Raw genomic sequence first — 17,011 nt, 5'->3', positions numbered from 1 at the left:
ATAGGCCTAGTAAAACATGGCTGTTTCTCAAAGTTGGATAGATGAGAAATATTATATAGGCCTAGTAATACATGTCTTTCTGAAATTTGGATAGATGAAAAAATATATCATATAGGACTAGTAATGCATGCTTTTTTCTCAAAGTTGGATAGATGAAAAAATATTATATAGGCTTATTAATACATGCCTGTTTCTCAAAGTTGGATAGATGAAAAATATTATATAGGCCTAGTAATACATGCCTGTTTCTCAAAGTTGGATAGATGAAAAATATTATATAGGCCTAGTAATACATGTCTGTTTCTCAAAGTTGGATAGATGAAAAATATCATACAGGCCTAGCAATACATGCCTGTTTCTCAGAGTTGGATAGAAACAAAATATTATATAGGCCTAGTAATGCATGCTTGTTTCTCAAAGTTGGATAGATGAAAAATATTATATAGGCCTAGTAATGCATGCTTGTTTCTCAAAGTTGGATAGATGAAAAATATTATATAGGCCTAGTAATACATGCTGTTTCTGAAATTTGGATAGATGAAAAATATCATATAGGACTAGTAATGCATGCTTTTTTCTCAAAGTTGGATAGATGAAAAATATTATATAGGCCTAGTAATGCATGCCTGTTTCTCAAAGTTGGATAGATGAAAAATATTATATAGGCCTAGTAATACATGCCTGTTTCTCAAAGTTGGATAGATGAAAAATATCATATAGGCCTAGTAATACATGCCTGTTTCTCAAAGTTGGATAGATGAAAAATATATAGACCTAGTAATACATGACTGTTTCTCAAAGTTGGATAGATGAAAAAATATATATAGGCCTAGTAATGCATGCCTGTTTCTCAAAGTTGGATAGATGAAAAATATATATATAGGCCTAGTAATACATGTCTGTTTCTCAAAGTTGGATAGATGAAAAATATCATACAGGCCTAGTAATACATGCCTGTTTCTCAAAGTTGGATAGATGAAAAAAATATTATATAGGCCTAGTAATACATGTCTGTTTCTTAAAATTGGATGGATGAAAAATATCATATAGGCCTAGTAATGCATGCTTTTTTCTCAAAGTTGGATAGATGAAAAATATTATATAGGCCTAGAAATACAAGCCTGTTTCTCAAAGTTGGATAGATGAAAAAATATATTATATAGGCCTAGTAATACATGCCTGTTTCTCAAAGTTGGATAGATGAAAAAATATTATATAGGCCTAGTAATACATGTCCTGTTTCTCAAAGTTGGATAGATGAAAAAATATCATATAGGCCTAGTAATACATGCCTGTTTCTCAAAGTTGGATAGATGAAAAAAAATATTATATAGGCCTAGTAATACATGCCTGTTTCTCAAAGTTGGATAGATGAAAAAAATATTATATAGGCCTAGTAATACATGCCTGTTTCTCAAAGTTGGATAGATGAAAAAATATTATATAGGCCTAGTAATACATGTCTGTTTCTCAAAGTTGGATAGATGAAAAATATCATATAGGCCTAGTAATGCATGCCTGTTTCTCAAAGTTGGATAGATGAAAAATATTATATAGGCCTAGTAATACATGCCTGTTTCTCAAAGTTGGATAGATGAAAAAATATTATATAGGCCTAGTAATGCATGCCTGTTTCTCAAAGTTGGATAGATGAAAAAAATATATTATATAGGCCTAGTAATGCATGCTTGTTTCTAAAAGTTGGATAGATGAAAAAAATATTATATAGGCCTAGTAATACATGCCTGTTTCTCAAAGTTGGATAGATGAAAAAATATTATATAGGCCTAGTAATGCATGCTTGTTTCTCAAAGTTGGATAGATGAAAAATATTATATAGGCCTAGTAATACATGCTTGTTTCTCAAAGTTGGATAGATGAAAAAAATATTATATAGGCCTAGTAATACATGCCTGTTTCTCAAAGTTGGATAGATGAAAAATATTATATAGGCCTAGTAATACATGCCTGTTTCTCAAAGTTGGATAGATGAAAAATATCATATAGGCCTAGTAATGCATGCCTGTTTCTCAAAGTTGGATAGATGAAAAAATATTATATAGGCCTAGTAATACATGCCTGTTTCTCAAAGTTGGATAGATGAAAAATATTATATAGGCCTAGTAATACATGCCTGTTTCTCAAAGTTGGATAGATGAAAAAATATTATATAGGCCTAGTAATACATGCCTGTTTCTCAAAGTTGGATAGATGAAAAAATATTATATAGGCCTAGTAATGACATGTAATACTGTTTTTCTCAAAGTTGGATAGATGAAAAAATATTATATAGGCCTAGTAATGCATGCTTGTTTCTCAAAGTTGGATAGATGAAAAATATTATATAGGCCTAGTAATATATGCCTGTTTCTCAAAGTTGGATAGATGAAAAATATTATATAGGCCTAGTAATACATGCCTGTTTCTCAAAGTTGGATAGATGAAAAAAATATATATAGGCCTAGTAATACATGCCTGTTTCTCAAAGTTGGATAGATGAAAAATATCATATAGGCCTAGTAATACATGCCTGTTTCTCAAAGTTGGATAGATGAAAAATATTATATAGGCCTAGTAATGCATGCTTGTTTCTCAAAGTTGGATAGATGAAAAATATTATATAGGCCTAGTAATGCATGCTTGTTTCTAAAAGTTGGATAGATGAAAAATATTATATAGGCCTAGTAATACATGCCTGTTTCTCAAAGTTGGATAGATGAAAAATATCATATAGGCCTAGTAATGCATGCTTTTTTCTCAAAGTTGGATAGATGAAAAATATTATATAGGCCTAGAAATGCATGCCTGTTTCTCAAAGTTGGATAGATGAGAAAAAATATATATATGCCTAGTAATACATGTCTGTTTCTCAAAGTTGGATAGATGAAAAAAATATCATATAGGCCTAGTAATACATGCCTGTTTCTCAAAGTTGGATAGATGAAAAAATATATATAGGCCTAGTAATACATGCCTGTTTCTCAAAGTTGGATAGATGAAAAAATATATATATAGGCCTAGTAATGCATGCCTGTTTCTCAAAGTTGGATAGATGAAAAAATATTATATAGGCCTAGTAATACATGTCTGTTTCTCAAATTTGGATAGATGAAAAAAATATCATATAGGCCTAGTAATACATGCCTGTTTCTCAAAGTTGGATAGATGAAAAATATTATATAGGCCTAGTAATACATGTCTGTTTCTCAAATTTGGGATGATGAAAAATCATATAGGCCTAGTAATGCATGCTTTTTCTCAAAGTTGGATAGATGAAAAAAAATATATATAGGCCTAGTAATACATGCCTGTTTCTCAAAGTTGGATAGATGAAAAATATTATATAGGCCTAGTAATACATGCCTGTTTCTCAAAGTTGGATAGATGAAAAAATATTATATAGGCCTAGTAATACATGTCTGTTTCTCAAAGTTGGATAGATGAAAAATATCATATAGGCCTAGTAATACATGCCTGTTTCTCAAAGTTGGATAGATGAAAAATATTATATAGGCCTAGTAATACATGCTTGTTTCTCAAAGTTGGATAGATGAAAAAATATTATATAGGCCTAGTAATAAATGCCTGTTTCTCAAAGTTGGATAGATGAAAAATATTATATAGGCCTAGTAATACATGTCTGTTTCTCAAAGTTGGATAGATGAAAAAATATCATATAGGCCTAGTAATACATGCCTGTTTCTCAAAGTTGGATAGAAACAAAATATTATATAGGCCTAGTAATGCATGCTAGTTTCTGAAATTTGGATAAATGAAAAAAATATCATGTAGGCCTATTAATGCATGCCTGTTTCTCAAAGTTGGATAGATGAAAAAATATTATATAGGCCTAGTAATGCATGCTTGTTTCTCAAAGTTGGATAGATGAAAAAAATTATATAGGCCTAGTAATACATGCCTGTTTCTCAAAGTTGGATAGATGAAAAATATTATATAGGCCTAGTAATGCATGCTTGTTTCTCAAAGTTGGATAGATGAAAAATATTATATAGGCCTAGTAATGCATGCTTGTTTCTGAAAGTTGGATAGATGAAAAATATTATATAGGCCTAGTAATACATGCCTGTTTCTCAAAGTTGGATAGATGAAAAATATTATATAGGCCTAGTAATACATGCCTGTTTCTCAAAGTTGGATAGATGAAAAATATTATATAGGCCTAGTAATGCATGCCTGTTTCTCAAAGTTGGATAGATGAAAAATATATATAGGCCTAGTAATACATGCCTGTTTCTCAAAGTTGGATAGATGAAAAAATATTATATAGGCCTAGTAATACATGTCTGTTTCTCAAAGTTGGATAGATGAAAAATATCATATAGGCCTAGTAATATTTGCCTGTTTCTCAAAGTTGGATAGATGAAAAAATTTATATAGGCCTAGTAATACATGCTCTTTCTGAAATTTGGATGGATGAAAAAAATATCATATAGGCCTAGTAATGCATGCTTTTTTTCTCAAAGTTGGATAGATGAAAAAATATTATATAGGCCTAGTAATACATGCCTGTTTCTCAAAGTTGGATAGATGAAAAATATTATATAGGCCTAGTAATACATGCCTGTTTCTCAAAGTTGGATAGATGAAAAATATTATATAGGCCTAGTAATACATGCCTGTTTCTCAAAGTTGGATAGATGAAAAATATTATATAGGCCTAGTAATACATGCCTGTTTCTCAAAGTTGGATAGATGAAAAAAATATTATATAGGCCTAGTAATACATGCCTGTTTCTCAAAGTTGGATAGATGAAAAATATTATATAGGCCTAGTAATGCATGCTTGTTTCTCAAAGTTGGATAGATGAAAAATATTATATAGGCCTAGTAATACATGTCTGTTTCTCAAAGTTGGATAGATGAAAAAATATTATATAGGCCTAGTAATACATGCTGTTTCTCAAAGTTGGATAGATGAAAAATATTATATAGGCCTAGTAATACATGTCTGTTTCTCAAAGTTGGATAGATGAAAAATATTATATAGGCCTAGTAATGCATGCTTGTTTCTCAAAGTTGGATAGATGAAAAAATATTATATAGGCCTAGTAATACATGTCTGTTTCTCAAAGTTGGATAGATGAAAAATATATATAGGCCTAGTAATGCATGCCTGTTTCTCAAAGTTGGATAGATGAAAAATATTTTATAGGCCTAGTAATACATGTCTGTTTCTGAAATTTGGATAGATGAAAAATATCATATAGGCCTAGTAATATTTGCCTGTTTCTCAAAGTTGGATAGATGAAAAATATTATATAGGCCTAGTAATACATGTCTCTGAAATTTGGGTGGATGAAAAATATCATATAGGACTAGTAATGCATGCTTTTGTCTCAAAGTTAGATAAATGAAAAAATATTATATAGGCTTATTAATAAATGCCTGTTTCTCAAAGCTGGATAGATGAAAAATATTATATAGGCCTAGTAATACATGCCTGTTTCTCAAAGTTGGATAGATGAAAAAATATTATATAGGCCTAGTAATACATGTCTGTTTCTCAAAGTTGGATAGATGAAAAATATCATATAGGCCTAGTAATACATGTCTGTTTCTCAAAGTTGGATAGAAAAAAAATATTATATAGGCCTAGTAATACATGCCTGTTTCTCAAAGTTGGATAGATGAAAAATATTATATAGGCCTAGTAATGCATGCTTGTTTCTCAAAGTTGGATAGATGAAAAATATCATATAGGCCTAGCAATACATGCCTGTTTCTCAAAGTTGGATAGATGAAAAAAATATTATATAGGCCTAGTAATACATGCCTGTTTCTCAAAGTTGGATAGATGAAAAATATTATATAGGCCTAGTAATGCATGCTTGTTTCTCAAAGTTGGATAGATGAAAAAATATTATATAGGCCTAGTAATACATGTCTGTTTCTCAAAGTTGGATAGATGAAAAATATTATATAGGCCTAGTAATACATGTCTGTTTCTCAAAGTTGGATAGATGAAAAATGTTATGTAGGCATAGTAATACATGTCTGTTTTTAAAATTTGGATAGATGAAAAATATTATATAGGCCTAGTAATGCATGCCTGTTTCTCAAAGTTGGATAGATGAAAAAATATTATATAGGCCTAGTAATACATGTCTGTTTCTCAAAGTTGGATAGATGAAAAATATCATACAGGCCTAGCAATACATGTCTGTTTCTCAAAGTTGGATAAAAACAAAATATTATATAGGCCTAGTAATACATGCCTGTTTCTCAAAGTTGGAGAGATGAAAAATATTATGTAGGCTTAATAATGCATGCTTGTTTCTAAAAGTTGGATAGATGAAAAAATATTATATAGGCCTAGTAATACATGTCTGTTTCTCAAAGTGGATAGATGAAAAATATCATACAGGCCTAGCAATACATGCCTGTTTCTCAAAGTTGGATAAAAACAAAATATTATATAGGCCTAGTAATACATGCCTGTTTCTCAAAGTTGGATAGATGAAAAATATTATATAGGCCTAGTAATGCATGCTTGTTTCTGAAATTTGGATAGATGAAAAATATTATATAGGCCTAGTAATACATGTCTTTGAAATTTGGGTGGATGAAAAATATCATATAGAACTAGGACTAGTAGTGCATGCTTTTTTCTCAAAGTTGAATAGATGAAAAATAGTATATAGGCCTAGAAATGCATGCCTGTTTCTCAAAGGTGGATAGATGAAAAATATTATATAGGCCTAGTAATACATGTCTGTTTCTCAAAGTTGGATAGATGAAAAATATCATACAGGCCTAGTAATGTATGCCTGTTTCTCAAAATTGGATGGATGAAAAATATCATATAGGCCTGGGAATGCACGCCTGATTCTCAAAGTTGGATGGATGAAAAATATCATATAGGCCTAGTAATGCATGCTTTTTTCTCAGTGTTGGATGGATGAAAAATATTATATAGGTCTAGTAATGCATGTTTGTTTCTCAAAGTTGGTACATGTTGTTTGTACCGTTGCCGATATATTTTCATGACCTCTTATTTTCTATCATAAGTTCAAAATTTTACCCAGTTTTTAAATTTATTATTAAGCGCAAAGCTACACAATAGGCTATCTCCACTGTGATCATCGCAGGGATTGAACTAAAATATCTGTTTAGCATGTTATATTGAAGTATCTGTGTTGCATATTATGCTGAAGTATCTATTTAGCATTTTATATTGAAGTATCTATTTAGCATTTTATATTGAAGTATATGTGTACCATGTTATATTGAAGTGTCTGTGTAGCATGCTATGTTGAAGTATCTGTTTAGAATATTATATTGCAGTATCTGTATATCATGTTATATTGAAGTATCTATGTATCATGTTATATTGAAGTATCTGTGTATCATGTTATATTGAAGTATCTGTGTATCTTGTTATATTGAAGTATCTGTGTAACATGTTGTATTGAAGTATCTATTTAGAATGTTATATTGAAGTATCTATGTAGCATGTTATATTGGAGTATCTGTAACATGCTATGTTGAAGTATCTGTGTAACATGTTATACTGAAGCATCTGTATAGCATGTTGTATTGAAGTATCTGTATACCATGTTATATTGAAGTATCTTTGTACCATGTTATATTAAATTATATGTTTAAAATGTTATATTGCAGTATCTGTGTTGCATGTTATACTGAAGTATCTGTGTAGCATGTTATATTGAAGTATCAGTTTAGCTTCTTATATTGAAGTGTCTGTGTACCATGTTTTATTGAAGTATCTGTGTACCATGTTATATTGAAGGAGTTGAGTTGCTTGCTTTCGTGGAATGTTTGTGTGGCATGTTGCATTGAAAAAAACTTTCTTCTAACGATTATTTTTCGTTTTATAAGGACAGCTGTCAGGGTGTGTGTATATATATATATATATGTAATACTCAGTGGAAATAAGACCCAATCTGCTCATAAATTATTACAAACTTTCCATAACAATTACATAACATATATGTATATATATGTGTTGTATAACCATGATAAATCACAATATAAGAAGGTGTTCCTTAAAGAAAGCTCGATGGATGAATTCTGTGGATTGTAAACAAAAATTATTCTCACAATATGTTGTTGGATTCTGTTTATCCATTTTCCTTCATTTCGCTTGGCACGTGCTTATGTTATCCTGTCGGCCATTAGACTTTTTGATCCAATCAATATCACACCTCCAGTTGTTTTTGAGATGTATCTCTGGTTATCACCTAATCCCTTAGGTCTTCACCCGATGTATCTGTAACTCTTTGATGGTTTAATTCAAACCCTGTTCTGTGTATCATATGCAACACACAGATACCTTTATATGATAGGTAGCTTGTGCTGGTGAACGTGGTTAGAGGAATGGATTATTTTGGTTCAAAGAGATTGGAAGAGAGCTTCATATGATCACCACATGTGGCGCTGAAAGCACAAGTGGAAGAAGAATAATGAAATTACTTTTACTCACGACAGAAGCATATATCTAGGATAAATACAACGATTGGTTTTATTAATTCTTTATATATCTTCATTATCTATTACTCAAATTTTCAACAGGTGAATAATTGGATAATAACCAAATAGGCGTATTGATAACCATCTTTAAATGGCCTAAAACAAGGAAACGGTTCAAACAAATTGCTTTGTTTGACTTTGTTACTTAAGCCTACAATATTGAAGTATTGGTAAGCTATGAATCATGGGTAAGAATTCTTGATCAAGATTTCAGTTGCTATTAATAGTGAGCACTTTGCTTGTTCGTTCTCTTGGAAAACTTTTGCACATAATGTGTTAAATGATCAGACCAAATGACACCTGTACTTTAGGGTTAGCCATCAGTAATAAGACATTGAGAACCAGATGAAAATTTAAAAGTCGGAAGCGTCTGTTACTCGAAGTGACTTACTTTTAACCAACAGTAGTATTGACTATCACTGTTTTAACCCACCCACATCTGAACGCATAAAGCACTAATGATAGTAACAGGTTTCGTACCTGGGACCCTTACAATGACGCCCACAGTTTACAAATATATAAAACGATATATAACCTACGGTGTTTTTGTTTGATTATTTTAGTCTTGTTTCTTTCTTTAAACTCAGTATAAGAGAATTCGCATTCAATCCCATAAATCATTTCTTCCCGTTTCTTATGTTATTACTGTACTATACTTAACTGTGATTTTGACGGGCACCTGAGAATGTCAGAATTTCAGTATTTATGGTTCATAACAAATCATCTATTTCATTAGTATAATGTTCTTCAATCTCAATCTTTTAAGACGATATTTTTCTAGTACTTAGAACGACGAATTTCAGTGTATCTCTAATTCTGAAATTGTGCGTTGCGGGTTCGAATCTCCGTCGCATCCTTTCAGCCGTGGAGGCGCTATAATGTGACGGTCAATTCCACTCTTCGTTGGTAAAAGATAGCCCAAGAGTTGGCGGTGGGTGGTGATGACTAGCTTCCTTCATTCTAGTTTGTCGTTAATAAATTAGAGACAGCTAGTGCAGATAGCCCTCGTGTAGCTTTACGCGAAATTCAAAAACAAACAAACAAACAAACAATTCTGGAATGTTCTATTAAGTTGTTATTGGTGCAGTTACTTCAGAACAAAATGTTCAAATAACTTAAATTAAGAATATCTTTCGTGAGAAATTCTAGTGGAATGTTCTAAAGAGTTTCATAAATCATTTCTTCCCGTTTCTTATGTTATTACTGTACTATACTTAACTGTGATTTTGACGGGCACCTGAGAATGTCAGAATTTCAGTATTTATGGTTTATAACAAATCATCTATTTCATTAGTATAATGTTCTTCAATCTCAATCTTTTAAGACGATATTTCTCTAGTACTTAGAACGACGAATTTCAGTGTATCTCTAATTCTGAAATTGTGCGTTGCGGGTTCGAATCTCCGTCGCATCCTTTCAGCCGTGGAGGCGCTATAATGTGACGGTCAATTCCACTCTTCGTTGGTAAAAGAGTAGCCCAAGAGTTGGCGGTGGGTGGTGATGACTAGCTTCCTTCATTCTAGTTTGTCGTTAATAAATTAGAGACAGCTAGTGCAGATAGCCCTCGTGTAGCTTTACGCGAAATTCAAAAACAAACAAACAAACAATTCTGGAATGTTCTATTAAGTTGATATTGGTGCAGTTACTTCAGAACAAAATGTTCAAATAACTTAAATTAAGAATATCTTTCGTGAGAAATTCTAGTGGAATGTTCTAAAGAGTTTCTCTTTACTGTTTATGCAAAATACAACTTGTTTATGCACGTGCGGACTCAAAGCACAGTAAGGGTGAAAAAAATCGCGCACTCTATAATTTCTCGGAAATTAAAGTTATGCAACGAAATGTAAAAATAGATGAAAAAGATTTTACGACAATAGGAAACTTGTAGAAGGAGTCCGACATGTAAACGTTGTTTCTGTTTTTCACTTTGTAAAAAAATATTAAGAAAAAAACTGTTGAAACAGCGGCGTAATTACGTTTCATTGATTACTCTAGTGACAACGAGGTTTCCAGTTGAATTTAATCTCGTTACCAGAAAACCGTTTGGATCAATTTTCTTCTGTAGGTTAAGTTTCGCCAGAAATTTCGGCGGTTTTCTACAGGCATTTGTTTCGCATGCGTCGTTTCACATTGCGGTAATAGAACACAATCAATCTCATATATATGGGCCAGTTTCTTGTAGAGATAGGAGTATCTTTACCTGATTACTTTCTTAACACCGAAAGAATGTCACAGTTAAAATGTGAGACAACCTTATAACACTGTCAACCTTTGTCTCATACAAAGTTTGTGGAAAATTATTTAGACGTTTCATTGCAAAAAAACCAACAAAATGTTTCATTGTGGTAATACTTTTAGGAAGGCAGTAACATCACAGGACGAATCATAGGTCCCCCCGCCGGTACAGCGGTGAGTCTACAGATTTAAAACCCTAAAAATCAGGGGTTCGATTCTCTTCTGTGGACTCAGGAGATAGCCCAATGTGGATATGGTATAAGAAAACACACACGAATTGAAGGTGGATATTCAGTAGTTTTGGAATTATTATTCGTATTTTTTGACTTAGAATGAAACTGACTTTAATGATGTTTGGAAAAGAAAAAGACTACGTTTATATCTGTATTTTTCTCTTAACATTCAATTATTTTTTTGAGGGGCTATTGAAATGATAAGAACCACTTCTTGATTCGGGAAATGTGCGATTACTATTTATAATAATTTATTAATTTATCAACCACAATAAATCTGCTATGTCCAATGCTGACGAGGCCTTTCGTACAATTACAACAACCTTCAGTTGCATAAATAAACCACATTTGTAATAATAAAATGGGAGTTTCTAAACTGAAACAATAATAAATGAATAGAAATTGTCCCTCCTTCACCATTAATAGAAAATTTCTTCATTGAAAACTTAAATCAATGCACAAAAGATTTTTAAGCACAAGTTTTTACAAATAATTTCAATCTGCGTAAAATCGAGCAAAGAAACTTCCAGAAAAAGTTGTAGTAACGTTATTTTCTAAGAGCACTATGTTTACCTCGGAAATGGAAAACTCTTGCTAGCCATTTATCACTAAATCTTATACACTTGTGCTACGTCATTCATGTATTTAGAAAAAAAGTGATTTGAGACAAGAGACGGCATTGGCGATTGCTTTCTTCTGCGCATGGCATGGTCTATTCATTGAAAACGACTCGAATTAAGTCGTCAATTTCGATACGATTAGGACGAGTGGGCATCAAGTAATACAAAACATTAGAACAGCTAGTGTGAGAATAATTAAAGTCCAGCCGAAGAAAATCCATTGGATATACATTATTTATTAACCTGTTTCCATAAAAATAGATATGAAGTTAGAGCCAACATTACTCAGGTTAATTGTTTTGTCAAAGGGTTAAATTAACCTTACATGCGTAAACATGTAATGTAGGAAAATCAGCAGTAACGTAAGTTTATTGGTTTTTTGTTTCTTTTTAGGGTGGGGGTTTAGGTAGAACAATCATAAAATTCATAAAGTCAGGGTCATGGTGCACTTTTTATATTTACAGACCCAATTCCGGCCCAGCATGGCCAGGTGGTTATGGCACTCGACTCGTAATCCAAGTGCCACGGGTTCGAATCCCCATCACATGCTCGCCCTTTCAGCCATGTAGGTGTTATAATGTGACAGTCAATCCCACTATTCGTTGGCAAAAGGGTGGCACAAGAGTTGGCAGTGGATGGTGATAACTAGTTGCCTTCTCTCTCGTCTTACATTGTTAAATTAGGGACGGCTAGCGCAGATAGCCTTCGAGTAGCTTTGCGCGAAATTCAAAAACAAACAAACAACTGACTCCATTCTGTAAATATGCAAGCTAAAAGTTCAGCCAATAGTGAACTACTACTTTCAAGAATATCAATAAATAGGGAACCATCTTAACTCGGCAATTCAACCAATAGAGAACCATCATCTTCCAGAAATTTAACCAATAGGGAACCACCTTTCTCCAGAATCTACAGTCCATCTAATTAATAAAATAATGAAAACGTGACCCACAAATATCTAAAGAGTTACTCCTGCTTTCCATAAGCCAAAGAAAAAACAATAAGTACCGTAGTAAAAAATTATTGGACTAGAAGCTAATCCTTTTGCATATTTTACAATAATAGTTCGTATCTATCATGGGTGAACAATTTCTTTTCCTCGTGTGTATTAATTGGTAAGATGGATATATTATTTCATGGTTACTTTGATCAGTGATAAAAAAGGCACCTTATAGGACAGAGGTAAATTAAAGAGCTCAGAGCACAAAAGCCTTAAGTTCGATTCCCTGATAGCTTAATGCTGCTTTGTTCTAACCCAAGACAAACAGAAAAAAAACAACTCTACGTTTAAGGAAAAGCCGAACTTCATTTATTCTTGGACATGAAATAATGATTCATTTATTAATCGACCCCTGGTGGGGACCTGAAAACGAGGAACAAGGCCTTGAGACCTGTTACTACCAAAGGTGTATCGCACTTTAATTGAAGCTACTTCCCTTTGACCGATAGGGGTCGCTGAGCTGAACGTGTAGAGAATCATTAGAATAAGATATAGTTGAGGTGAGCAAACACGTATTATGTTTGTCGTATCCCAGGCATTTTTATGAGTCTTGGTGTTAAACAAAAGGCCTCGTTCGCGCTGAATATGGCAGAAGTATGGTTGATATGTGATAACAGATTCGTTTCTTTCACTCATACGTCACTAAAGTCATTTTGTTTCCGTTGACGCTAAGGTTTTTGAGACATGAAGACATAGCTTATTGTTCATTTAGTTCTTCTAAATGAAAATGTTTGTTTGATGAAACATCAGGAAGATCAACAACCAATGTATTGATGAATGCTAACGTTTCGCCACACAAAAAGTAAAATAATAAATAAGATAAATAAATGTTATCATATAACAGCAAACTGAGCTCTACTACGTTCTGAAACAGTTGTTTCACTTCAGCTTTTTTTATGAAACGTTCCACAAGGAATTATCACGCAAGAAAATTTCCGTGAGAAGATCATATTTCTTTCATCATTCTACTGCATAAGGGGAAACATATTACTTCGATTCTTACGTGTATTTTGCTTTTTTTGTAATTTAGGACTAGAATAAACTAATACTTGCTAACACGGTGAACTTCTAAGTTTTTATGACTACATCACCGAGATATACTCACCAACCTAGTAAATGTTTTTAGTCTTTATGACTACGTCACTGATACATGTCAAAATGTTGGCCAGTATCTCTCAGTAATGAAGTTATAAGGACTTGGAAGTTCATCATTTGGGCCCGGCATGGCCAAGCGCGTTAAGGCGTGCGACACGTAATCTGAGGGTCGCAGGTTCGCATCACCGTCGCGCAAAACATTCTCGCCCTTTCAGCCATGGGAGCGTTAAAATGTGACAGTCAATCCCACTATTCGTTGGTAAAATAGTAGCCCAAGACTTGGCGGTGGGTGATGGTGCCTAGCTGCCTTCCCTCTAGTCTTACACTGCTAAATTAGGGATGGCTAGCACAGATAGCCCTCGAGTAGCTTTGTGCGAAATTCAAAAACAAAACAAACAGTTCATCATTTAGCATGTATGTCTCAATATTGTAGTAAAAAGGACTTGGAAGTTCACTATTTGACAAGTATGTCTCAGTAATGTAGTTACAAAGAAGCGTGTGTATTAGTTCCTGTTTATTAGGTCTTATTTTGATGAAGGAAGTGTGTTTATTAGGTCCTGTCTTGGTGAAGTGAATGTGTTTATTGGGTCCTGTCTTGATGATGGAAGCGTGTTTATTAGGTCTTATTTTGATGAAGGAAGTGTGTTTATTAGGTCCTGTCTTGGTGAAGTGAGTGTATTTATTAGGTCCTGTCTTGATGATGGAAGCGTGTTTATTAGGTCTTATTTTGATGAAGGAAGTGTGTTTATTAGGTCCTGTCTTGGTGAAGTGAGTGTATTTATTAGGTCCTGTCTTGATGATGGAAGCGTGTTTATTAGGTCTTATTTTGATGAAGGAAGTGTGTTTATTAGGTCTTATTTTGATGAAGGAAGTGTGTTTATTAGGTCCTGTCTTGGTGAAGTGAGTGTGTTTATTGGGTCCTGTCTTGATGATGGAAGCGTGTTTATTAGGTCTTATTTTGATGAAGGAAGTGTGTTTATTAGGTCCTGTCTTGGTGAAGTGAGTGTATTTATTAGGTCCTGTCTTGATGATGGAAGCGTGTTTATTAGGTCTTATTTTGATGAAGGAAGTGTGTTTATTAGGTCCTATCTTGGTGAAGTGAGTGTATTTATTAGGTCCTGTCTTGATGATGGAAGCGTGTTTATTAGGTCTTATTTTGATGAAGGAAGTGTGTTTATTAGGTCCTGTCTTGGTGAAGTGAGTGTGTTTATTAGGTCCTGTCTTGATGATGGAAGCGTGTTTATTAGGTCTTATTTTGATGAAGGAAGTGTGTTTATTAGGTCCTGTCTTGGTGAAGTGAGTGTGTTTATTAGGTCCTGTCTTGATGATGGAAGCGTGTTAATTAGGTCCTCTTTTGATGAAGGAAGTGTTTTTATTATGTTACGGATTTCCTATTATATATTTATTTTAATATCAATGTTTGTATCAATTAAACGAATATATAGAAATTCGTGTAATTTATAATTAAATTTGCATTGCGAAATTCCCAAATATTTTCTACGTTTGTAGAAGATACTCAAGTGCAAAAATTAACAATGTTTTACGAAAAAACTAGAATTATCGTCAGTGCTATTGGATTAGCTGAAATGTCTAGAGGTTCGCCTACGGCTTACAAATTGATGCGATCCGCTAAGAAACAATATATATTGTTTTATGTTTTAGTTCGTATACTATAAACTTCGGAACCTATTACTGTGATTAACGCTTAGTAATAGTGAAACAAAATATATTTTACCAGGAGCGTTTATAGATGTCAAACATTACAAACCGTTTAACTTTAGTGGATTAATACCGGACATTAGTATTTATACATATTTTTATAAAGACATAATATAACTTAAGCGGTGAAAATCTCACGTGATATCAGCGAAGAACTAGCTAGCTCTTCATTATGTGGATTGTATCTATATCAACTCAGAATTATTCAGAATATCAAGGAATTCACCTATTAGATAGAAGACTCAATATTGATTGCAACTTTGTAAAACTGTTGTATATAAATCATTATTTGTAATAACAAAAGGCAAGATGACAACTTTGAGTTAATGAAGGTTGTAAAGTACTACCATTCAATGAAAACGAAGTTGATATATATTTCCAGCATTTTTTGACAAATTTGTTCAAGCCATAGAATGACTCATCTAAAAAGGGTCGTTGTTGTTACAGAGTGTTTTGACTGGTAAAACACAAGAAATTTATGCTGTTCTCTCTCTAGAAGATTGCATCAATTATGATAAGATTAAAGTTAGTATCAGAGACTTATCTTTCAAAATTATGAGGTTATTACAAGCAAGGTGATCAAACTCATATGGAATTTCTCACGGAAAAAGGCTTATTTTGGTCAATGGTGTAATTCTATACATATTAGCAAAAGTTTCTACAAACTGAAACAATATTGTATAATTGAGTAATTTAAATACTGTACACATGATGACCTCATAACTTTGATGAAAAGAAAGTTAACACACTACAGAAAGCAGCTGCTCTTTCCGATTATTACATTTCAACACATGAAACCACCTTTCATAAAAAGAACTTTCTGCCATCTTAACAAAAACTTGTCAGTCTTCGATAAAATAAAGTTGAGGATTTTTTTTAAATATCTAGCTCCTGTAGTTCACAATCTTCCGACAGTCAGGATAAAATTTCATCAGAACAATCAAGACCTGCCTGTCTTTTTGTTTTTGAAAAAAACCTGGTCATGTTATGTCCTATTGTTCGTGTTTGGAAAATTAAAAATAAAAGGATTGTTTTGTTTGTTTGTTTTTGAATTTCGCACAAAGCTACTCGAGGGCTATCTGTGCTAGCCGTTCCTAATTTAACAGTGTAAGACTAGAGGGAAGGCAGCTAGTCATCACCACCCACCGCCAATTCTTGGGCTGCTCTTTTACCAACGAAAAGTGGGATTGACCGTCACATTATAACGCCCCAACGGCTGAAAGGGCGAGCATATTTGGCGCGAAGGGGATGTGAACCCGCGACCCTCAGATTACGAGTCGCACACCTTAACACTCTTGGCCATGCCGGGCCTACATAAGAGGAGCCAACACCTTGTGTGTTTACGTCCATATGTGGACGTACTTTCACTAGATCACCCGATGCTGTTGTTTTAGCCACTGATATAAAGGCTGATGTAGACAGAGATGAATTTAGACCTTTTGTGTCTGTTGGTTCCGTGTATTTGATAAATGGCATTACTAATCCTGTACCAATACGTATACTACATGATACTTGGGTGACTCACCCATTGTTGTTGGAAGATGTATTGTCTTTAACTTCGAGTTCTGCCCCAAGTTAGTCTGTTACTGAATAAGTTA

This window comes from Tachypleus tridentatus, chromosome 7 (genome assembly GCF_004210375.1).
Source record: "Tachypleus tridentatus isolate NWPU-2018 chromosome 7, ASM421037v1, whole genome shotgun sequence".
In the NCBI taxonomy this organism is placed as follows: domain Eukaryota; kingdom Metazoa; phylum Arthropoda; class Merostomata; order Xiphosura; family Limulidae; genus Tachypleus; species Tachypleus tridentatus.
This window is presented reverse-complemented; position numbering follows the sequence as displayed.